Source organism: Capricornis sumatraensis, chromosome 1, assembly GCF_032405125.1.
Source record: "Capricornis sumatraensis isolate serow.1 chromosome 1, serow.2, whole genome shotgun sequence".
Taxonomy (NCBI): domain Eukaryota; kingdom Metazoa; phylum Chordata; class Mammalia; order Artiodactyla; family Bovidae; genus Capricornis; species Capricornis sumatraensis.
Genome location: NC_091069.1, coordinates 26,521,677 through 26,546,071, shown reverse-complemented (window position 1 = coordinate 26,546,071; position 24,395 = coordinate 26,521,677).

The window sequence follows — 24,395 nt, the reverse complement described above, 5'->3', positions numbered from 1 at the left end:
GAGACTGTGGTCTGAGAAGTCCCAGACAAGGATGAATCCCTGTTTCCATCTTCTCTCTCTTAGCATCCTCTGCCTTAGTCCAGGAACTCGTTAGCTTTGGCCTGAATTATTGCAACAGCTTCCTGAAAGGCCTGGTTGGCTCCATTCAATTGTTTTAAATTATCTTATTGAAATATAATGTACACATAATAAAGCACAGCAAAACATACAGAATTTAAGTATTCAGTTTGATGAGTTCTGAACAACTGCTTAAACCCATATCAATCCAATGCAAAGCAAGACATGGAATATTTCCATCTTCGCGAAAAGCTTCCTTGAAAGTGAAAGTGTTCGTTGTTCAGTCATGTCCAACTCTTTGCAACCCCATTGACTAGCCCACCGGGCTCTTTCATCCATGGGATTTTCCAGGCTTCCTTATTCCCTTTCTAATCAACTCCTTCTATTTCCCAGAGATAACAATTTAAGATTTACATCACTATAAATTTGTTTTTGCCAGTTTGAGGACTTCACATAAATGAATCACATAGTTATATATCCTTTTGTGTCAGATTTACTTCATACAATATATTTTTCTGAGATTCATAAGTGGCTGTTTTATGTAACAGCAATGATCCTTTTTATGGCCTGAGTAGTATCCCATTGTATGAAGGAACCACATTTGTTTATGTATTCACCTGTTAATGGGCATTTAGGTTGCTTCCAGTGTGGGTCCTCATGATTAGGATTGCTATAAAGACTTTTGTACAAGTTTTCTGTGAAGATATATCTTCTTTTCTTTTGAGTAAATATTTTAAAAAAAGAAATGTTGATTCATACAATAAATACATGTTTAGGTTTACAAGATATTGTCTGTTTAACTAAGTGATAGAGTCAGTTTATAATCCCATCAACAACGTGTGAGAGTTCTGAGTATTAAACATTCATGTCAACATTTGATATTACCAGGGTTTTGAGTGGATCTTCTTTTTTAAAAAAAATACTTGTTCCCCTTTCTTTATTAATTATTTATTTAATTATTAATTATTTATTATCTTAATTATTTGTAAGAATTCTTTATATATTTTGGATACAAGTTTTATGTCAAATATATATACTGTAAATATTCCTCCCAGCTTGTCCTTGCCTATTTATTTTCTTTGTTGTATCATTTTTGCACAAAGAACATTCCATTTTGATGAAATGTGAGTTATTACTATTTTGTTTCTTTTATGTTTAAGATTATTATGTCATAAAAATTGTTGGGTACCATTAAGGTTGCATAGATATCCTATTATGCTTTAATTATGAAGCTATATATCTTTACATTTTCCTGTAGAATTGTGATTCATCTCAATGTGTTGTTATATTATGGTGTGAGGCTTTATATTTTCTTTAATACTTTTCCATACAGATATTCAGCTTTTCCAGGACCACTTGTTGAAACACTATACTCTCTAACCCTTGGATTAACTTGTCAAAATCAATTGATTATATATGTGTGCATGTACTTCTGTTTTGTTTTATACTGTTTCATTGATATATTTACTTATCATATATATATACATATAGATACCTAAATAAATACATAAATAGATGGATAGATATAGATGACTTAATCAGTTTGCTGTATACACCAGAATCTAACACAACATTGTAAGTCAACTATGTTAAAAAAAAAAAAAAGAAAACCAGAAAAAGTCTACTTTTCTGTAAAAAGAGTAAAAAGCAACTTAATTCAAACAGTGTAATATAATTCATATAATTAACAACATGCAAGAAAAAGGCTACATCTTGTTTAGTAATGCATATATTGTGATATAGATTCATGGAAATGGCATTCCATAAATTGAAAATAGTGGTCATCTTTGAGGACAGAGGAGAAAGAGATAACAGGGAATTCAGTAGATATCACTGTTTTTCATTATTTATTTCTAATTCAGAATACTTCATAATATTCTTCTCATCATGTGGAGAATATGTGAGGATATAAGTGAAAGCAGGCAGCCCACAAGAAGCCCCAGCTATGGTTCAGATGAGAGGCAATGGAGGTCCAGGATCCAGGAAAGCAGAAAACAGACGGAGAGAAGAGGAGAGACTGAATATAAATGAGAGGTAGAGTGAAAGGACTTGGTCATGAATTAGGGGAAAGAGAATGGTGAGAAAAAGGTAAAAATCAAGAATGACTCCTGGTTTTCACCTTGACTAGCTATTGGGATAGTATTATTGACAATGTGAAGGCTGGGGGAAAAATCAGAGTTCAGTTTTGGATTTGTTCAATTTGAATAGTCTATTCATCACTCAGTGAAGATGTCAAATAAAAACTGGGTACATAAGTTCAGAAATCAGGCCTGAAAAGCATAGATGTGAAAGGTACAAGTATGTAAGCAAAACACTGCTGCTTGACATGCATCAACACCTTGGTGCACCACGTTCTTCTAGTTATCACAAGAAGACATGCCATGCGCTCTGCATATTTGTTTTTGCCTTGAACTTTAAGGACATGTTTTTTTATCTTCAGTCTTTGATCTTGAAGCTTCCAAACATACTCGAAGAATTCATCTACTCATAAACTTTCTCCTTTTCAAGGATTTCAGCACCAGCAGCATCACTATGCTGAACAGTCACTGCTGGGCCCCTCTTTATTGTCACAAACCCTTGCAGCACACAAGCATATTCTAAGCACAAAGCACTCTACCAGATGTCTTTTGGCATGGAACTCTCTCCCATATAATCACTGCCTTGAGGGCATAGACTATAAAGGGAAAGAGAAGGTGCACGTAACAATAATCCCACAACACTGGACTTTTTAAAAGTATTTTGAAGTACCTAGTGTGTATCCCTGTCAGATCCGAGGATACGGTAGTAAGTTCAAAGCTTATTCTATTTAGAACCAGAAAGCAATGGAAAATAAAGTTACAACTGTGACAGCAAATAGAAAATGAATGAAAATAAGTTATCTAATATTAAAACAGTGGGATATCCTACTTTAGGCTCAGCTCACATTTTCTAGAAATGTTCAGGCAGTAAACATTCTAGGTTTTCTAGGCCAGAAGATTTCTACTGAAATTACTCAGTTATGCCACAATACCACAAAAGCAGCCATAGACAAGGCAAAAACCAAAAGCACATATGTGCTTTAAGTCGAGTCCAGCTCTTTTTGACCCCATGGACTGCAGCGCGCCAGGTTTCCCTGTCCCTCACATAGCGATAAAATATTTTTATAGATACTTAAATTTGTGTCTATTTCATATAGTTTTCAAGTTATGAAATACTGTTATTTTGATTTTTTCAACTACTTAAAACATAAAAAGTATTCATAACTCACAGACTATACAAAAATAGAATGTAGGCTGGATTGGGTCCATGGGATGTTGTTTGCATACCCCTGTGGAGAAGGAAATGGCAACCCATTCCAGTATTCTTGCCTGGAGAATCCCAGGGACAGAGGAGCCTGGTGGGCTTCCGTCTACGGGGCCGCACAGAGTCGGACACGACTGATGCGATGTAGCAGCAGCATCAGCAGCACTAGACCAACTTCACAATCTCATCTCCACTTTATGGATAAGTTACATAATTTGCAGGGTCTACTGTACAATGAAAATGTGAGATGTTCAAAAATTGTTAAAAACTTCCAGACAACCACAGCAGAGCATTAAACTAAGTGTGGGACTCACCTGAGCACAAGATCTTGTGGGACTTCACAGTTCACATGACCATAAAGCCAGCCAGTCATGTATTTATGTCTTCATTGCATTTCTCCCTTCCTGGATATAAACTGACTGACACGGATAATATTTAATTATGTGCTTCTAACACCAAGGATTTATCTTAATTCTGTACTGCTAGAACCTAACATAGTACCTGGCACAGAGCAGGTGTTCAAACCAAAATTAGTAGGATGAACATAAAATGAATAAATGACTACATCTGAAAGTTTTGTATATTTTGTTTCCTGAAGCACACAGAAATAATTTTAGGCTCCTGTCACCTAAAGTTATATTTCCCTTGAAAACCCACCCAGAGGTCTAGAGACATGCATTTCTGGAATTTGCTTTTTTAAATAAGCTCAACGTTTTAATGCATCATTAAGCACTCTTTATCCAGCTTCATCTCTTCCTCATCCCACCTGGTACCTCACTCTCCAGGCAAAATAATCTACTTAAATTTCAGTTGTGTCAAGTTCTCGTAGCTCTTGACTTTTTTGCATACTGTTTCTTTTTCCTGGAAACACCACCTCCACCTAGGTAAGCCTGGGATTTCTTCAAAGTTCTATTTATTTGCCATCTTGTTTGAGAAGCCTGCTGTCTCACTCTGCTCCCTATCAGCTATATGTATCCGGTACCCCAAATGTATCTCCAAAATTTCCTAGCCCTGTGTCAGAGCTCTAAGGAGAAAGGACTGTGACTTCTTCCCCAGCCTCCTCCAATAGAGCTGGGTCAGCTCCTTGGAAGCTCCCTTGCACATTCATCTCTATCTCTTAAGTACTTGGCACACAATAGGTACTTAGTTGATGAATGAGTTTGGATTGCAAAGCAGCCTGGTAAAAATTTTCTGACCGTGTCTTTTAAAGGCTCATTTCCACTGGACAATTAGAACCAAGACAAACAGCACGCAGCCCTCCCTCCAGAAGAATGACCGCATACAAGGTTCTCTGGCTTTTCTTCTCAAGAAGGAGCGTGGCCCGTGTGGATGGTGAAGGTAGCTGTGGCCACCCAGTGGTCACTGTTTCCATTCTCAGTAAAGCCTCAGCAAGTACAGTGGAAATGTTCTGAATTTATATTCCTCTCCTTTCATCATTTATACGTTCATTCAATAAATATTCATTAGGTCCCCAGCACTATTCTAGCATGGGAATATGTCAGTGAGTCAAAAAGGTTCCCTTTTTCATTAAGCCCACTCTCTAGTGGTAGAAACAGACAATAATCAAATAAGCACACAATATATGTCAGATGATAACAAAGACCATGAAGCAGGAAAAAAGCACAGAGAGCGTAAGAACAGTTCAACTGAGGGTGGTCAGAGCAGGCTGCTCTGAGTGATGACAACTGAGCAGGAACCTAAGTTAACTGTGAGAGTCAGTCAACAGCCCCACCCTTCCTGGGCAAAGGGAAATACAACAGAGCCCTGGGGTATCTGGTGGATACAGCCACTGACCTGTATGCCTGGAGAGCCAGAAGATGGAGGCTAGAGACAGTGTCAAAAAAGAGGTCAAGATTCAGTAAAGACCTTGCTGAGAACTTTGGGTTTATTCTTAATTTATTCAATTCTACTATTTTACTTAATAATTATAAAGCATTTTTGCAGAACCTCCTAGGTGCAGACATTGTATACTTACCTTCACATCCTCAAATTTTCACAACTTTTAGTCTCTGAAAGTATACCAATATGAGACAAGTACTGAACTGGCCAAAAAGTTCCTTTGGTTTTTTTTTTTTTTTTTTCCTATAAGACATTATGGAAAAACCCAGATGAACTTTTCGGCCAACTCTTCTATAGAAGAAGACATGCAACTGTCCTTGACACTTTTCCAGAGAGCTTCACAGTTAGGTGATCACAGATAAATTTTCCAGTACCTTCAGATAGATCCATAATACAACTCAGTATCACATAGATTTAGACAGAAGTAGTCAAATCATGGCCTTCAGGATTCATTTCCATAGAGAAGTGGCCAAGAAGGTGGAGTATGAAGACCCCAAGCTCACCTCTTCCCATGGAAAAACAAAAATTACAACTATTTATAGAGCAACTACCAATGACAACTTGAAGACTAGCAGAAAAGAGCAGAGTACATCATGAGAAACGCTGGACTGGAAGAAACACAAGCTGGAATCAAGATTGCCAGGAGAAATATCAATCACCTCAGATATGCAGATGACACCACCCTTATGGCAGAAAGTGAAGAGGAGCTAAAAAGCCTCTTGATGAAAGTGAAAGCAGAGAGTGAAAAAGTTGGCCTAAAGCTCAACATTCAGAAAACGAAGATCATGGCATCTGGTCCCATCACTTCATGGGAAATAGATGGGGAAACAGTGGAAACTGTCAGACTTTATTTTTTGGGGTTCCAAAATCACTGCAGATGGTGACTGCAGCAATGAAATTAAAGGACGCTTACTCCTTGGAAGAAAAGTTATGACCAACCTAGATAGTATTTTCAAAAGCAGAGACATTGCTTTGCCGACTAAGGTCCATCTAGTCAAGGCTATGGTTTTTCCTGTGGTTACGTATGGATGTGAGAGTTGGACTGTGAAGAAGGCTGAGCGCCGAAGAACTGATGCTTTTGAACTGTGGTGTTGGAGAAGACTCTTGAGAGTCCCTTGGACTGCAAGGAGATCCAACCAGTCCATTCTGAAGGAGATCAGCCCTGGGATTTCGTTGGAAGAAATGATGCTAAAGCTGAAGCTCCAGTCCTTTGGCCACCTCATGCGAAGAGTTGACTCACTGGAAAAGACTGTGATGCTGGGAGGGATTGGGGGCAGGAAGAGAAGGGGATGATAGAGGATGAGATGGCTGGATGGCATCACTGACTCAATGGATGTGAGTCTGGCTGAACTCCGGGAGTTGGTGATGGACAGGGAGGCCTGGCGTGCTGCGATTCATGGGGTCACAAAGAGTCGGACACTACTGAGTGACTGAACTGAACTGAACTGAACTGAAAGATAAAGAGGGCTTCCCTGGTGGCTCAGATCGTAAAGAACTTGCCTGCAATGTGGGAGACTTGGTTCAATCCCTGGGCCACAACAATATAAGTAGGAGAGCCAGAGACTCATTATAGTCAAGTGCCAATCCCCTGTATGAGACCCACAAATGATAGGATAATCACAATTGCAGAGGTTTCCCCCCAAGCTGTGAGGAGTCCAAGCCCCACATCAGTCTCCCCCAGGAGACTGTTTCTCTACACATAAATGAATAGTTTGAGTGAATGAAATCTAAGTACTTGTAAGTTAACAATTTTATAATTTTAGTGACCAATCAAGGTATCCCTATCCCCTTTAGTTCATATGATTTGAGAGGGTCAGTGTGGGGTCTGCAGAGAGTTTAGGCTGTTCCTATATGTCTGTGTGCCCCATGTATCTTTAAGGAGGAGGATAAGGAAAGGGCTGAGTTTTGTGGTCTTAGAAGATGCAGCACAGTCTGAAAATGTGAGTTTAAACAATTTGAGATCTCATGGCTACCCTTGCTCCTATAGCTTTTCAAACTCATAGAAAACGCAACAGCAGATTATGCTATAAAAATACACTTTGAAAATTAATTTTAACCCACTTTTGATTTCCTCCTTACATAGTGACTCCAGGAGATGTTGGATCAAGGGCCCCAGACAATCCTCTGTGTCTTTCTAAGACCTTTCGAACCTGTGCAGGAGATATTGAGGACACCTCTCAAAGGTCTAGTGCTGACAACCTTACTCTGTTCCCAGACTCCCAGAATTGATGCAGAGTCAGAACTCACCTTGAAGCTAGTGAACACCACTGCCTACCTGATGTTTTGTAAAATAATAAATGACCTCTAACAGATCAACATTTAGCAGTATGTTTGGTCTCAGAATCTTGTTGAGGCACACAATTTATAAGTGAGAATTTATAAATTCACTGCCTTTTGTTGAATACCGATTCTGCTTTCAACACTGAAGAAAACTTACAGAAGAGAACAAGCAGAAAATACCTCTGCAGATATCAACTCAATAAGCAGTCATCAAGCTCCTCCTCATTATCATGCACTAAAAGATAAACCAGTCATTTCCATAGGAGGTTAGAGAAAGGCTATCTGCATTCTCTTGCTTTTTTCCTTTGTTTTGTTTTCTTATGTTTTGCCTATATTGCCCACTAGAATAAAATCACCATGTAGTTTCATAACAGGCATGAGTGGGCCAACTGCAGCCCAGAAACCAAATCCAGCCAACCACCTGCTTTTTTTTTGGGGGGGGGGGGGGAATAAAGTGGTATCAGAACACAAGCACACCTATTTGTTTTCTTTTTGGCTACTTTTACTCTACAACAACTGAGTTCAATAGTTGCAACCAACACTGCATGGCCTACAAAGCCTAAAACACATGCTCTCTGGCCCTTTTACAGAAAGTTTTTCAACCTTAGTTCTAGAACAGTGCCTAGCATATGATAGATGCTTAAGAACTTTGTTGGATGGATGACTGAGTGACTTTATTTAATATTCATGACAACTCAATTCCATATAAAATTTAATTAAGAGCTGAGATGTGAATCGAATTTAGCTCAGTTAAACTCCAAATCCATGCCCATCCACTCTGCCATATTTCCTTCCTAAAATAACCCCTATGAGTTTAATGCTTTACCACTTCTAAGATGTTATTCTATTCTTATTTGAACTTACTGAAATCTTTCTGAGAGAAGGTTTTGTTCATTTAATTATATTTAGATGATACAAGTTTTTAATTTTGCCTTTGTCATCTCTAATTTGTAACTGAGAAAAAAAGGCTCTGAAAGGCAGAGTACTTTGTCCAGCTTTACTCAGCTGGTAGAAGGAGTCTGGACTGGCCCCCAGGGCTGCCCTTTACCTTTAAAATGTTTAAAATCCTGTCTATCTTCATTTGTCATCTGGGTATGAATTTATCTTATTTATATTTATGTCCTCAATGGCTAACATAGTTTGTGACTTATGATGGCCATCCCATAGTGGCTGGTGAACAAATGTGATTCATTTTCCTACTTCACAAAAGATAGCTAAATCATGCAATATTAAGCTGTACAAGATTGATGTAAGGGTAATCAAAGCAAAAGTCACTTCATCATATCCAACTCTTTGCGACCCCTATGGACTATACAGTCCATGCAATTCTCCAGGCCACAATACTGGAGTGAGTAGCCTTTCCCTTCTCCAGGGGGTCTTTCCAGCCCAGGGATCGAAGCCAGGTCTTCTGTACTACAGGTGGATTCTTTACCAGCTGAGCCACAAGAGAAGCCCAAGGATAATCAGAACCCCAAGGGTAATACGGCTAAAAATGTGGCTCTATTCTAGCTCATAGATTCCAACCTACACAGACTCTTCTCTCCTGCCTTGGATTATTTATATAATACAAGGCACATATCTAAGTAGATTATCTTCTGATCCAAAAATACTCAAATCTTATATAGATCTCTCTACTAATGTAAAAATAATTTCCCTTTGAGTTGCACATGCTACATCTACTTCCTTTTTAAAAGTTAGACATTAATAGATCTAAATTGTTCTTAAATTATAGTATGTCATCCCTGAAGAATCATGAGACATTCTTCAAAAACTAAGATGATATTAATGGATAAAATGTTTATATAATCTTCCTTTTTGACAAGTACTATAGAGTTTGCGGGAAAAAATGATTAATAGCATAAAAATGACTTCTATCTTTGGCTAACTAGTATCCGGCAATTAATCAACTCATCACAACTGAAGATAATATGTACTTGTAGCATGCTCAAATTTCTTAAAGATGACATGATTGCAAGTGGTGATATTCCAAATCATGAAATATTTACATGGCAATGAAAACAGTTAAGACACAACAGGCAAGTAAGGACAGCATTGTTCTGGACAGAAAAACAGAAATGTGAAATGTGCGCTCAAAGATGAACTGATATATGTGTCCTTTGTAAGAGCCTAAGACATCTCTCCGGATAGGCCAGTCTTCTAAAGAGTAACTGTTTAGAACCCTTCGCTATTTCTGCGATGCAGCTGTAAATGCTATTGCCTCTCACTTTGGGATTAAAGGATAAAAGTTAAAGTGAGTAATAGCTGCTCTGGACAAGTATCACTTAATTCATTTCTCTCTCTCCCTTCCTCCCTCCCTCCATCCCTTCTTGAATCCTCCTCTTTCCCCCTTCTCCTCTTCTTTTTCTCCCTTCTTCCTCTTTCATTTCTCTACCTCTATTTGACATCTATCTCTGTCTCAATCTCTCTACTCTGTCTGTCCATCCATCTCTTTAGATTTTTCCTGAACTTGTAGCTCTAATGATTCAAGAATGAAAAGGAGATTACTAGTATATGTTTAGAGATTCCTTTAAAATACTGTCAAGGATAGCAATAATAAACAGTCAAATCTAAGCCAATTTCTACATATCCATTATATTTGAACAATGTATTGTCAAAATGTCTAATCAATTTAGACTCTAGGAACTGGTCCAAGGTTTCAAATTGAATTAATTTACAAAATTTGCACTGACTCAACTTCCCCTTCCTTCTACATTCCATTATCACTGGACTAAAGTAATCAAACTACTATTTTGTAACAGTAATCCTATTTTTTTACAAACACAGCTAATATAAGTAAACAGACAGAGAACATTTGCAAACAGATATCAGGACACTGTTATTTGTATAAAATCTAGCCCAAAAAATATTGGATTCTCTTTGGTATAAGATGAACTACAGAATTTATTATTTTAAGAACTTTTCCAATTTGAAATAGCATAGCCTACATTTCTGGGATGCCAGATATCAACTGCCTTGAATTCCATAAAAATGGATTATTATCCATTTCTCCCATAGTTCTATGGTTCAAGAAATTATTAATAAGACACAAAAATGTACTGTTACACTTTACTGTTCAAGCAAAAGTTAGAAAAAATAGAAGAAAGCATTTCATCTAATGGTGCTTATCATTCTACAAAACCAGCTCATTCACCCACAGTCCTTCCTAAAAACAATTGACACTCTTGCATATATATGTATTTTCCTATCTCCATCAGAGTTTCACAGTAGACCTCTTTAAACAGAAGAATTAGCAAACAGAAATTGTATCTAGTTTTAGCTTTCTTTAAACATTTGGAATATTGCTATTACTGACATCAGTCTCTTCCTTGAAGTCCCCATTCTCCATAACTAACTGTACAATGTATTTTCTCAGATTTACTTACCCAAAGGCAGGAAAATATAAATGGCTTTCTGGTGACAATAAGCAACTCTTCTCAGTAAAAGCCCATGTATTAAAATTGTATGGACTGGTTCACTACTAGGCATCATATGGGTGTTTCAGGAGAGTTTCCTAAGTCAGTGGTACAAGCAGGCTATAGTCAAAGGACATTTTGGCTAAATATTTGCTCCTGGCATTTATTGATTTTCACTAGAAATCAGGCATTTTTTATTACACTGAAAATTCACCCATGGATGGTATAGCTGTAATGGTAACTGAAGTGATTCCCATTGTGTTAATATTGCTAGCACTAGGTGTTACTGTTTATAAAATGATGACTTTCACTAAGCACTTCACATGTAATATCTCATTTAATCCTTCTAAGCACTAGAAAATTATACTCATTACCCCCATTTTACTGATAAGGAAACAGAGTTTTAAACTTTAGGGCCAAATACCTAAAAAGTAATAGATCTGCATCTTAAATCCGGGTCCGGTGAATTCTACAGTCTGATTTCCCCCCTAGTGCTTTACTATAAATAATGTTTAGAGCATAAACAATTGCTAGCATAGAAATAGAAATAAACTGGACATCAAAATCTCTTTTTATAATGTAATTGAAATAGCTTACCTTCTAACCCCATCCTTCATCCTGAGTTTATTAGTATTCTGCAGTAAAACATGGGCCTAGAATCAGGTAAAATAATTAGTGGCTTTGAACTTACCACCAAATTAGTGTGTGATTTGGGGAAATCCATTTAATCTCTTTGGGTTTTGGTGTTGAGATATATAAAATAAAAGATCTGGATTAGATCATCTTTAGGGTCACTTACTATTCTGAGATTCTATAGATGTCCATTAGTTGATAAAGCCTTGCCTTTGTGAAAACACACACTTTATCTAAGCCACAATGGCCATGCTTTTTCTAATTAACGGGATCTTAAGAAATGAGAGTCATCTTAAAACATTAATTATGGCTGAGAAAATTAACCATCTGAATAATCTAGTTACAAAGATGGGAAACACTAGACTTTGTGCTCAATGTTTCACTAATGCCTTATCAGTTCTGAGATACGTCTCTTTATTCTTATTTTACAGAAAAGGAAATTGAAGCCCTGAGAGGTAATGTTTCTTATCTCAGGTTATGTAGTTAGAAAAGGGTGCAGCAGTGGCTCAGACCCAGATCCCTCTCCAAAATCACAGACTGTCAGGAATTAAGGGGGTTTTGGAGTTCGCATAGCTTAATGTTCTGTCTAAAATTAATATTGCATTGCTAATTCCAGTGAAGTAATTTAGGATCTTTTGTACTGGATAGAGCTGTGAAATGTACAGTCTCCCAAGGTTTGGATGAAGAGATAAGGACATAAAATACACTAGAAGATTTTTTTTTTTAAAAAAAGGTAAGATCCAATGCAGTGAAGGAAAACCCAAATTTAACAAAATTATTAGGAGCTAAAGCCTTAAAAACTGACTTGTCTAGGTTCAATCTTGACTCTGACACTTAACAGGTATGTGACAAAACAAGGTACTTGAAACTCAGTAAGCCTCAGTCTCTACATCCATGAATTAGGAGTACAATATCTATTTCATCACTGTACTATTAAGATTATGGTATAATTCATGTTAAACTGCTTAGCAGAAGTACCTAACACATACATAAGTAGGCTATTGTTCTTATTTCTCAAAGAACAAAAGGGAAGAACATAAAGCTACAGTCATTACTTACCTCTGATCTCCAAAACTCCCAACATTTCTTCCCCATCCCCTCCTGCCATTGTAAAGAAGTTACATTTCACTAAGGACAAATCATGCTCATGGTTCAGTAACTGACTTAAGTGTGTCAACCAGCCATTATTTGTCTGACTATTAGCTGCCTCAACAGAGATATCTTTAAGAAAAGAGCAGCAAATATACGAGTCCCAAGCCCTCACTGTAGAGCTTCAGCATTCAATATACATCTCAGCCTGACTAAAGACATCATCACAGACCAGGTAGTAACCCATGCAACCTCTAATAAAAAAAAAAAAAAATTGGCAAGAATTGGAAATGTCAGAAAATGAGGAGGGAAGGAAGAGTATGAGGTAAGAAAAGTGCTTCAGCTTCAAATATGATTAAGATGGATGGTTAGCGATAGGGTTGTGCCAGAAACTAGTAGCATGGATGATTTGTCTTGGAAGAGCTCATCTAAAACAATAATTCTTGTTTACGTGCAATTTTTATAGCACTTTCCTTGGAAAACATGAAGGTTCTCAGCACAGTACCTCAAGTTCTTCCAAGGAACAATTATAATGAATAGTTTTAGGGCTACAACAAGTTTGGCGAGAAGGGGCATAATCAGGGAACAATGAGGACAATGGGCAGCCAAAGGAGAATGGCATGGAACAATAAACTTGGATGTGTGGATGCAGAACCAGGAAGAGAAATCAGTCTAGTGGTGCTGATTCTCAAACCCTCATTTCTTAGAATAAAAAAGCTGTTTATTATAAATTCAAATTTGATTGAGCATACTATGTTTTAAGGGCTTCCCAGGTGGTGCTAGTGGTAAAGAATCCACCTGCCAGAGCAAGAGACACAAGAGATGTGGGTTCGATCCCTGGGTCAGGAAGATCCCTTGGAGGAGAGAATGGCAATCCAATCCAGTGTTCTTGCCTGGAGAATCCCTGGCAGGTTACAGTCCATTGGGTCGCAAAGAATCAGACACAACTGAAGCAACTTAGCATGCACACAAGGGTTAGTATAGGGTAACCTCAAAATGTTCTTCACAGTCTTAGAAGTGAAAAAAGCCTGGCAATAATTTAATATGGGACCAAATTTAAACAATACACATACTACATTTCTGAATATAAAAGCAAAGAATGTGTGCTATTTAAGTGAACCACTACAAGAAAAGATTTAAATTTTATAAGCTGGGCAGAGATGCCTAATGAAATAACTTTACCAAGGAGGAAAATGAAAATGAATTTGGATTTGATTAAATAAATGAAGAAGCAAAAGATTTTGGTGACTCTCCAAAACTAAATTTAAGCCAAGTTGTTCAATAAAAATTTAGCAATATTTATTCAAGATAAAAGCTACAAGATTTGAACAAGTTGTTCTAAATTTAATATCAAATGGAGGCTTAAAATGGAAATTGATGCACTTACTCCCACAAGATGAAGAAATCAAAAAATTATTATAATTTCAAGCACAACAGTGGTAAGTTACAGAAGTATTTTAGTTATTTCTGACTAAGAAACAGCTAAGTATAACACATATATTAGAACTATTCCTTAATCAGGCAATCTGAAAAGATAACATATGTTTGATTCCCCCCCCAAAAAAAAAACATTTAAACATTTCTATAACACTAGAAAAATACACATAAAATAGTGCTATTTGATTGTCTTGGAAATCTAATCAATCTTCATGCAACACTGAATTAATGGGAAAACATTTTAGTTTCTAAAAAGTAGAATTTAAAGCAAATTACCTACTTATAGCCCATTTTTAAGTTCACTGCTATACCTATCAGAGAATAGGGGTATCTTATAAATCCACAGAAATGATTTACTCAGGGCCTTAAAAACTCACCTATCCTGTGTAATTCTTTAGGTCACCAACCCCATACTTCCCTGCCCACCTACAGGCACAGCAGGCACAAGACAAACACAAGAGCCTGCACTTTGTTTTGTTCACTGTTTTAGTTCTATATCAACTCTCTCAGTCCCTTTTTTGCAGCTGATTTCATACTGCCTTCCACTCTCTGTCTACTAAACTTGCTGCCCATTATCGTCATCCTTACCTTGCCTGCTACATCTGTCACTTACCACCACTTTCCTAGCTTCAACCTTGGTTTTTCTCAACAACACAGTTTTCTTTATTTGATTCCTCTGGCCACCTTGAGTGAACTTCCTTGAGAAGTCCACTTGACCCCAAGACCTTCTGCTCCAGTGTACTCCACAGACAGGGCCACCATTAACTCTACCCAATCCATCAAAGGAAAACAAGACCAATATTTTTATCCCCCCCAAGTGAGTTATCCCAAGGAGTGAAAGTTGCTCAGTCATGTCTGACTCTTTGTAACCCCATGGACCAGACAGTCCATGGAATTCTCCAGGCCAGGATACTGGAGTGGGTAACATTTCCCTTCTCCAGGGGATCTTCTCAACCCAGGGACTGAACCCAGGTCTCCTACATTACAGGCAGATTCTTTACCAGCTGAGCCACAAGGGAAGCCCAAGAACACTAGTGCAATAGCCTATCCCTTCTCCAGGGGACCTTCCCAACCCAGAATCGAACTGGGGTCTCCTGTATTGCAGGTGGATTCTTTACCAACTGAGCTATGAGGGAAGCCCTGATAAGAATTCTATAAAATTCTTAATAGGTGACTGAGCATATAGAAACAAGAGTGTCATCATTTGGCCGAATGAGAAATGACTACTCACTTGATCAATAGATAAAATTAAGCACCTGTGGCATATGAAACATCATGCCAGGTGCTGAAGTCCAGCATATTCCATGACCACAGATACTTTAAAATCTAATAGGTATAAACTTTTGACAGGTAATTATAAGAGAGATGAAAGTAACGAAATAGAGATACAAATGCACAGAAGTGTATTAGAAAAAAATAGGAGGACTAACTTATTGAGATGTCAAAGAAATCTGGGCAGACGTCAGAGAAAGGTCTTTATAACATATTTCATCCAAACACTCAATTTACAAATACAGGCATTTTGAGCTGGAAAGACAAAGTGACCAGTTTGCCCCATGAATGAAAGAGTAAAAGGGTAGTGGCTAACTTTATACACTTTAGCTCTCTATCTTCTCACCTGCTCTCTAAACAGCTTTCCAAAACAAGAAACAGGTTAAAAATGTTGCACTACACAGAGAGATGAACAGTAGGCAAGCAATTAAAATTGTTATCATAAATGAATTTTGTGTGTGTATGCTTGTGTCCGTGCTTGGGCTTCCCTGGTGGCTCAGATGGTAAAGTATCTGCCTTTAATGTGTGAGACCTTGGTTCAGGCCCTGGGTTGGGAAGATCCCCTGGAGAAGGGCATGACAAGTTGCTCAGTCTTGTCCGACTCTGCAAACACATGGACTGCAGCCCTCCAGGCTCCTCTGTCCATAGGATTCTCCAGGCAAGAATACTGGGGTGGGCTGCCACGCCCTCCTCCAAGGGATCTTCCCAACCCAGGGATCAAACCTGCATCTTTTATGTCTCCTGCATTGGCAGGCAGGTTCTTTACCACTAACACCACTTGGAAAGCCCTTATAAATGGAAATTATCTTTCTTCTGTCTTCATGGGTCTGAGGCTAGAGAGAGAGAAAGAGATTGCATCAACTCCGGTGTTTCTTCCTCTTTTTACAAGGAAACCAGTCCTATTTGATGTAGTTCAATTCACTTCAGTCGCTCAGTCATATCTGACTCTTTGCAACCCCATGAACCACAGCACGCCAGGCCTCCCTGTCCATCACCAACTCCCGGAGTCCACCCAAACCGATGTCTATATAGTCAGTGATGCCATCCAACCATCTCATCCTCTGTTGTCCCCTACTCCACCTGCCCTCAATCTTTCCCAGCATCAGAGTCTTCTCAAATGAGTCAGCCCTTCACATCAGGTGGCCAAAGAACTGAAGTTTCAGCTTCAACATTAGTCCTTCCAATGAACACCCAGGACTGATCTCCTTTAGGATGGATTGGTTGGGTCTCCTTGCAGCCCAAGGGACTCTCAAGAGTCTTCTCCAACACCACAGTTCAAAAGCATCAATTCTTTGGCATTCAGCTTTCTTTATAGTTCAACTCTCACATCCATACATGACCACTGGAAAAACCATAGCCTTGACTAGAGAGACCTTTGTTGGCAAAGTAATGCCTCTGCTTTTTAATATGCTGTCTAGGTTGGTCATAACTTTCTTTCCAAGGAGTATGCGTCTTTTAATTTCATTGCTGCAATCATCATCTGCAGTGATTTTGGAGCCCCCAAAAATAAAGTCAGCCACTGTTCCCACTGTTTCCCCATCTATTTGCCATGAAGTGATGGGACTGGATGCCATGATCTTAGTTTTCTGAATGTTGAGTTTGAAACCAACTTTTTCACTCTCCTCTTTCACTTTCATCAAGAGGCTCTTTAGTTCTTCTTCACTTTCTGCCATAAGGGTGGTGTCATCTACATATCTGAGGTGATTGATATTTCTCCCGGCAATCTTGATTCCAGCTTGTGCTTCTTCCAGCCCAGCGTTTCTCATGATGTACTCTGCATAGAAGTTAAATAAGCAGGGTGACAATATACAGCCTTGACGTACTCCTTTTCCTATTTGGAACCAGTCTGTTGTTCTATGTCCAGTTCTAACTGTTGCTTCCTGACCTGCATACAGATTTCTCAAGAGGCAGGTCCGGTGCTCTGGTATTCCCATCTCTTTCAGAATTTTCCACAGTTTATTGTGATCCACACAGTGAAAGGCTTTGGTATAGTCAATAAAGCAGAAATAGATGTTTTTCTGGAACCTCTTGCTTTTTTGATGATTCAGCAGATGTTCACAAATTGATCTCTGGTCAAAGCCTTTACTAAAAGCAGCTTGAACATCTGAAAGTTCACGGTTTACATATTGTTGAAGCCTGGCTTGGAGAATTTTAAGCATTACTTTACTAGCGTGTGAGATGAGTGCAGGGTCACAAATTTATGACTTCATCCAATTTTAATTACCCCTTTAGAAGCTTTATGTCCAAATATAGTCATGTTGGGGGGGTGGTTAGGGCTTCAATATATTAATTTTGGAACAACACAATTCAGTGCATAACAAATAGGTAATTACAGCAGATAGCAGAGGTATGAATGAGTGACAGTAGAAAAAGAGGAAAAGGGACAAAGCCCAGAAAAATCTATGAAGGAATAATCACTATGGCCTGTAGCTTACTTATATACTGAGAAGGACAGAATAATCCAAACTGAAGCCAAGTTTTAAGGAATGTAATTGACAAAAAAAAAAAAAGAAAAAACCTGATGGTTGGATGGCATCATCAACTCAATGAACATGAGTTTGAGCAAGGTCTGGGAGATGGTGAGGGACAGGGATGCCTGGTTTGCTGCAGTCCATGGGGTCGCAAAGACTGGGATATGACTGAGTGACTGAACAACAACAAGCTGACAAAAAAGAAATCATCCTCCTTTAGAAGACCACTGTCTTTTTGTTTTGGAGAGAAGTATCAGAAAAAGAGGGATGGAAATAACACAAGGAATTTGGTTGAAATTAAGGAATTAGCAAGTCATACAAATGGTTGTGTCTACTAGACAACAAGAGATACAGGCTAAAGAAGTAAATAAGAGGTTCACATTTTAGCCAAAAGAATCATTGAGATGTAAACAGTTATAGAATTGTTACAATTAAGATTGAAATTAGTAAAAAAAATTATGGAATTTTCTGGTTCTTAAACATAAGTATATTTTTATTTCCTAATAATCAACCAAATAATCAATCAAATAATCAAAATCATTTTTATTTGATAAAACAGAATGTGGAAAATGATCAAATATAACTTTATTAAAACTTGAAATATTTCATGCAGCACTTCTAAAGCAAGTTTATGAGATACAAACCTCATGAAGCAATCTGTGATTACAGATTTTGTGGAAGTAAAAACGGATATAAACTCTAAGTCTCTACCAGAGATCTGTAATGTTCAATGAATGATTCCAATATCAATAACGATAGTCTAGAACAGTGGCTCCCAGCTTTGCACAGCAGTATCATCAAGGGGTATTTATGCAAATGAAGGTTAACAGGGTTCACCCCAGGCTTCCTGCGTCAGATCTCAGAGCTGGGCCTGGATACTTCTAAATTTAAATCACCCTCAGACAAATCTGATGCATGACTAGAATCTTGGTCTACAATAGAATGGCAAGATACTTTTCTTGGTGACATGGTGCTTTATCTTTCTGTCATCATGAGCCATTAATATTTCCAATGTGCCCTTTCCATGAGACTAGACTTCCTTCCAGTGTCTGAGAAATCTGACATTTCATTCAAAAATCTCTGAATTCATTCAATGAATATTTTCTTAGTATCAGCATATTCAAATATTTTTATGCCCTATAAAAAGATTAGACTGCACAGCAACCTTAGCAAACTAATACAGTGAAATAGAGGCTGAAGGAGGGGCCACTGCTTTCTAGTAGGATGGCATACTAAATCAGACAGCTTCCAAGACCACAAGCATGAGGGAAGGAACGGGTCATCCTGAGAGTCAAGCGCCTGCAGAATGCTGTGCCCTGAGGCATCCTCTCTGGAGAACTGGGTCAGTTCCCTGTGAGCAGCTCCCAGAGTCAGCTCCTTGTCCTCTGTCTTGCACTTTTTTGTCTTGCATTCCAATCTGTTGCAAATGCCTTGTAACCATCCCTCCTGCTGCCTTTTCAGATCTCATTCTTGGTTGGAGTAACCGCTGACTACAGGCGGTGGCTGTTTTCTGACTGTGCCACCTACGGGTCTCTTCTCTGTAAATTCGTGCTTAATCACCTGCTACTCAGTGAAATGTTGAATTGTTCAAATAAACACTGCCGGGAGAGCTAAGATCAACAATTTAGGCCTGTATGTTAGCAGTCACCTCTAAAAGGGTGTGGGGAGGCCCAGGCTTCTGTCTTCAGCCCTATGATTACCATACCTGACAATCCACTGCTTTCCCACATCTGATACCCGCGTGGATTAGGTACTTCCTGTTTAGAAATTCATTTTCTCACAGTTCTGGAAGCTGATGGTCCAAGGTCAAGGTGTTGGCAGTTTCGGCTCCTTCTGAGGCTTGTAGGTGATCATCTTCTCACTTTGCCTTCACACTGTCTTAGGTCTGTGTCTGTCTATGTTCTGATTTCCAATCCTTACAAGGACACCAGTCATACTGAGTTAGGGCCCAGCCATAGGACCTTGTTTTACACTAATTTGAGCCTCCTTGGTGGCTCAGATGGTAAAGAATCTGCTGCAGTGAGGGAGACCCAGGTTTGATCCCTGGATCGGGAAGATCTCCTGAAGAAGGAAATGGCAACCCACTCCAGTATTCTTGCCTGGGAAGTCCCATGGACAGAGGAGCCTGGCGGGCTACAGTCCATGGGGTCACAAAGAGCCGGACATGACTGAGAGATTAACATTTTACATTAATTATCTCTTTAAAGGCCCTATCTCCAGATACAGGCCCTATTTCACATTCTGAGGTGCTGGAGGTTAGGACTTTAACTTACGAATGGAGCAGAGGATATAATTTAGCTTAGCACCCCTTGATATGAGCACTTTTCTTCTGTTAGACTACATTTTTCTGTTCACGAGGAACCTCAAAATTCTAAGTGGGGAGGATAATCTCCTTGAGGCATGTTTTCATCCTTTTGGGAGAGGTAAATGTCTTCTCAAATAACTAATAGGGTGTAGAAGGACAGGCTCTGAAGAAGGCAGAGATAAACTGATGAAGCTTAATAAAGCTTACACATCGGGGCCTGCTCTTATGAGTTCTAGAAGCCACAGAGTGTTCTGGCAGGAAAGGAAAGTAAGGCTACAACCAGGAAGGATTTCTGGATATTAAGCATTTCTGATAAACTGGCAAAGAGATTTCAAAAAGAGAAATCTGGATCACCAAGCTACCAGTAATTTGTTGTGATTTTGTTTCATTGTCTTAATAAATTTTTATTTTCACACCTAATATTATATGAAAACTTCTGTATTTTTTTTCTCTTAAACTTCTGATTCTCCCAAAACCTAGAGCTGCCCCTTGGAAGATTTGAAACACAGGAAATTCTTTCTCACAGATCAGATACTAAAATGTCTAGAAATCTAGGACAAAGCTCCATAGTTGAGGTGCTAAATCATCGACTAAAGAAAAGCAGAAGAGTTTTGGGAAGTGAACAAGCAAAATGTAGTCTGTCTCTGGAATTCCACAAGATTGAGACAGAGCTAACAGAACCTGCACGTGGCTGCTGTCCACTCTTTATGAAGCTTAGCTATCTTTTAAGTATTCAGTCCTGGACTGCTACGCATGCTAAAAAAATGCTAAAGTACAGAGAAGGGAAAGAATATATTTCACTGGAAAATAGTTTAAAAGTCTATATTCTAATTGTAAAATCATTTTTAACAGGAACTAAGAGGTCCCTTTTCTCAGCAACCTAATTTCCAATCTCACCCAAAGCCATGTCTTTGTAATCAGATCAAGGTGACACACTGAGGACCATACAGCTCATGTTTACCAGAGTTTTGATGCCCCATACGAATTAATAATCCCAGCCACAGAGCTACAACATGTACCATACTAACTGCCAAGCTTGAAGGCCCCCAACTGTAAGAAAAATGCAAAAAGAGCTGTAACACCTCACGCCAGTGCTTAGTGGTATGCAAAACCTCATTCCTCTCTGTTATTTTCAACTCTGAATTCTAATCCCTCTAATTATGGCTCAGTTATTTTTGGTCAAGGAGCTTATGTCTGGAGTTTTATGATACTAACACTTTTCACCACAGTTTGAGTTCTGGACTAGTTGAGAATCAGACATGGCAGTCAGAGAGACCCAACATCAGATGTATTACTTAAAATAACTAGATAAGAGGATATGAATTAAATGAAAAGTCATAGTGAACTTTCTAAAATTCCTTCCAAACTTTACCCAAAAGTGGAGTGGACAACTGGAGGCCTGTCCAGCTGGCCAGAGTTCCCTGGTAATACGTCCTCATGGCAAAGAGAAGACCCAGAGTAGCCACATCTGAAAGAAATTGAATTTAGGAGCTAAACCAAACCACTTGCTTCCAAACTCACCCATTAGATGTGTCATGCCTATTCCTGTGGAAAGGAGTATGGAGAGGCAGGAAGACACAAAAACTCCAGGAGACGTCTCTCCTGCCAAAGCACTGGAACAGAAGTGTGGGTCTCCATCTAACAGCACTAGCAACACAGAGCTCAAGTCTTACAAATGTTTTGAACTAAAGATCGGAGTAAAGATATTTCCATAAATATATCCAAAGAAAGTAATCAGTGATACTAATAAGAGTGATGTATCAGTATCTTCACTTTAACATTAGAGCAGGAAAAGAAATCAAAACAATAAGGAAAAATAATTTATGTCTCTCTTAAAATATCTTCTAAATGCTTTTAATGAAATAAAAAGACATTCATGATGTAAGGGTGAATTTTTAAAAGGTAACAAAATTGTATTACAACAAAATCTCAAAACGTTTTATTACAACAAATTCGTAAGACTATATATGAAACATTACAGGCATATTTTTATTATGTGTTTTATAAATGTTCTACAAGGAGCATATATTAATAAAATCAGAATAAGATTATCTGTTTAAATCTTCCCAGTGTATCCAATCCATGATTCACTATGTATACTAATTTTGTATTTAGGCATCATGTTCATGAGTTAAACAAAAAGAAACTCAAACCTGTATAGCATATTATCGTATTGGGGACAAATGAAAATTCATATTTGTGTGGGTATTCCCATTATTTCCACAACATAAAGCAGAAAACATGTATTTTATCCTGTTGCTGTAATTTGCCAAAAAAATGGGGACAAATATCTATATATCAATATATCTATTGATTTTAGTGAAACTATCCTTGATCAAATAAATTAGTTTCTGTGAACAACACCAATATTATCTTTAATTATCCATGAATAGGGTTGCCAGATAAAAAACAGTGCTCAGTCACAGTCATGTCCATCAAACTGTAGCTAGCCAGACTCCTCTGTCTATGGGATTCTCCAGGCAAAAATATGGAGTGGGTTGCCATGTCTTCCTCCAGGGGATCTTCCTGACCCAGGGATTGAGCCCGTGTCTCTTGTGTCTCCTGCATTGGCTGGCGGATTCTTTACCACTAGTGCCACCTGGGAAGCCCCTAAAATAGAGAATGCTCAATCAAATTTGAATAAATATCTTTTCTATTCTAAGTATGTTCTATGCAATATTTGAGAAGTTTCATGTAATATTTTCAGGCTTCCCTGGTGACCCAAACAGTAAAGAATCTGCCTGCAATGCAGGAGACCTGAGTTTGATCCCTAGGTTGGGAAGATCCCCTGGAGGAGGGCATGGCAACCCACTCCAGTATTCTTGCCTGGAGACTGCCCATGGACAGAGGAGACTGGCAGACTAGAGTTCCTGGGATCACAAAGAGTCAGACACAAATGAGTGACTAAGGACATGCAATACTTGGAACATACTTACAGTGAGAAATCATTTATTGTTTATCTGAAATACCAGTTGAATCGGCCAACCTGAATTTTTATTTGTTCAATCTGGCAATCACATTTATGATATCACTTCAGAAAGCCACAGTTTCTACTCTGCATTATTCTAGCTCCAGCAGGGGCTAAACAATTGAATTAACTGGAAAACAGTTTATCAAGCTAAAACTAAAGCTTTCTAATTCAGAGGAGCACACTCCCAGGGAGTGTGCAGAGATTCCAAGCTTTTACACCTCGCTGTGGATGCCCCACTATCATTGCCTTTGCAGACCCCTCTCTCCCCATCCCTGTAGAACAATCCCAGATAAAACAAGAGCAGCAGAGAATCCAAGTGTTCTAGTTCCCAAATTAATTCTAAATGAAATATGTGGGAGCCCAGCCATCCTTCCCTATCTCTAAAAGCCACCCAGCCACACCTCTGTTCCCCATGACAGCTGCAGAAGGATGGGGTTGCATCAACTGTGGGTCATTCCCTGAAACACAGAAAGCAGGAAGCCAGGAGTCACCGCTGGAATATCTGTCACCGTTGGAAGAAACAAGGAAGAATATGTCTGACTTCTTTCTTCCTATCCCAAAGATGCCTATCTCACACTGTGATCACAGTAAGATAAAGGCTGGGCACGGACAAGAGGGTCACATGGACAACTGATGTTTTATTGGCCTGTAGCTGTTATTCCATTAATGTATGAACAATAAAGATATAGACCAAAAGAGGCAGGATTGCCCTGCCTCACATTTAGGTGAGACCTCATCCTCCAGAAGATTTTGGTAGCCAGGTGGCTCTCTGGATCCTTCATTAAGTACTGACCTGAAACTTCAAAAGATATCCCTCATTGTTTGATACTGTTGTTTAAAAGAAAGATCAACAATATGAAGTCTGACAACCAGATCAGCAGGAAAAGGAAAGAATCCAGTAGAGGGCCTCAAAAGGGGAGATATTCACTGCCTGACCTTATAACCAGATGACCCACCACACCAAAAGGGATCCACAATGGCAGGTCCAGGTTCCTCCTTGAATAACCTCCCCTCCCCACAACTCACTAAAACATTCCATTTCAGCGAAGAAGTTTTATAATCTAGTAGAGAAAGTGACAAGTAAGACAGCATCATGGTTAACTCCTGTTATTCAATCACATAAATGGCCCTAAGACCCCAGCTGATGATTTATACGTTCATCACCCTACAACTGTACTGTTCACCTGTCATGGTCCCACACACACACAGACTGACAACAAGCACCATTGTCCAACAGTTTGAAATCTATACTCTTAGCCCAACGTGGATTGGATGCAAACCAAGAAACAGAAAGGACACCTTCTGCATTCTAATTTTTGCAACTTAAATATCATTTGCTTCAAAAT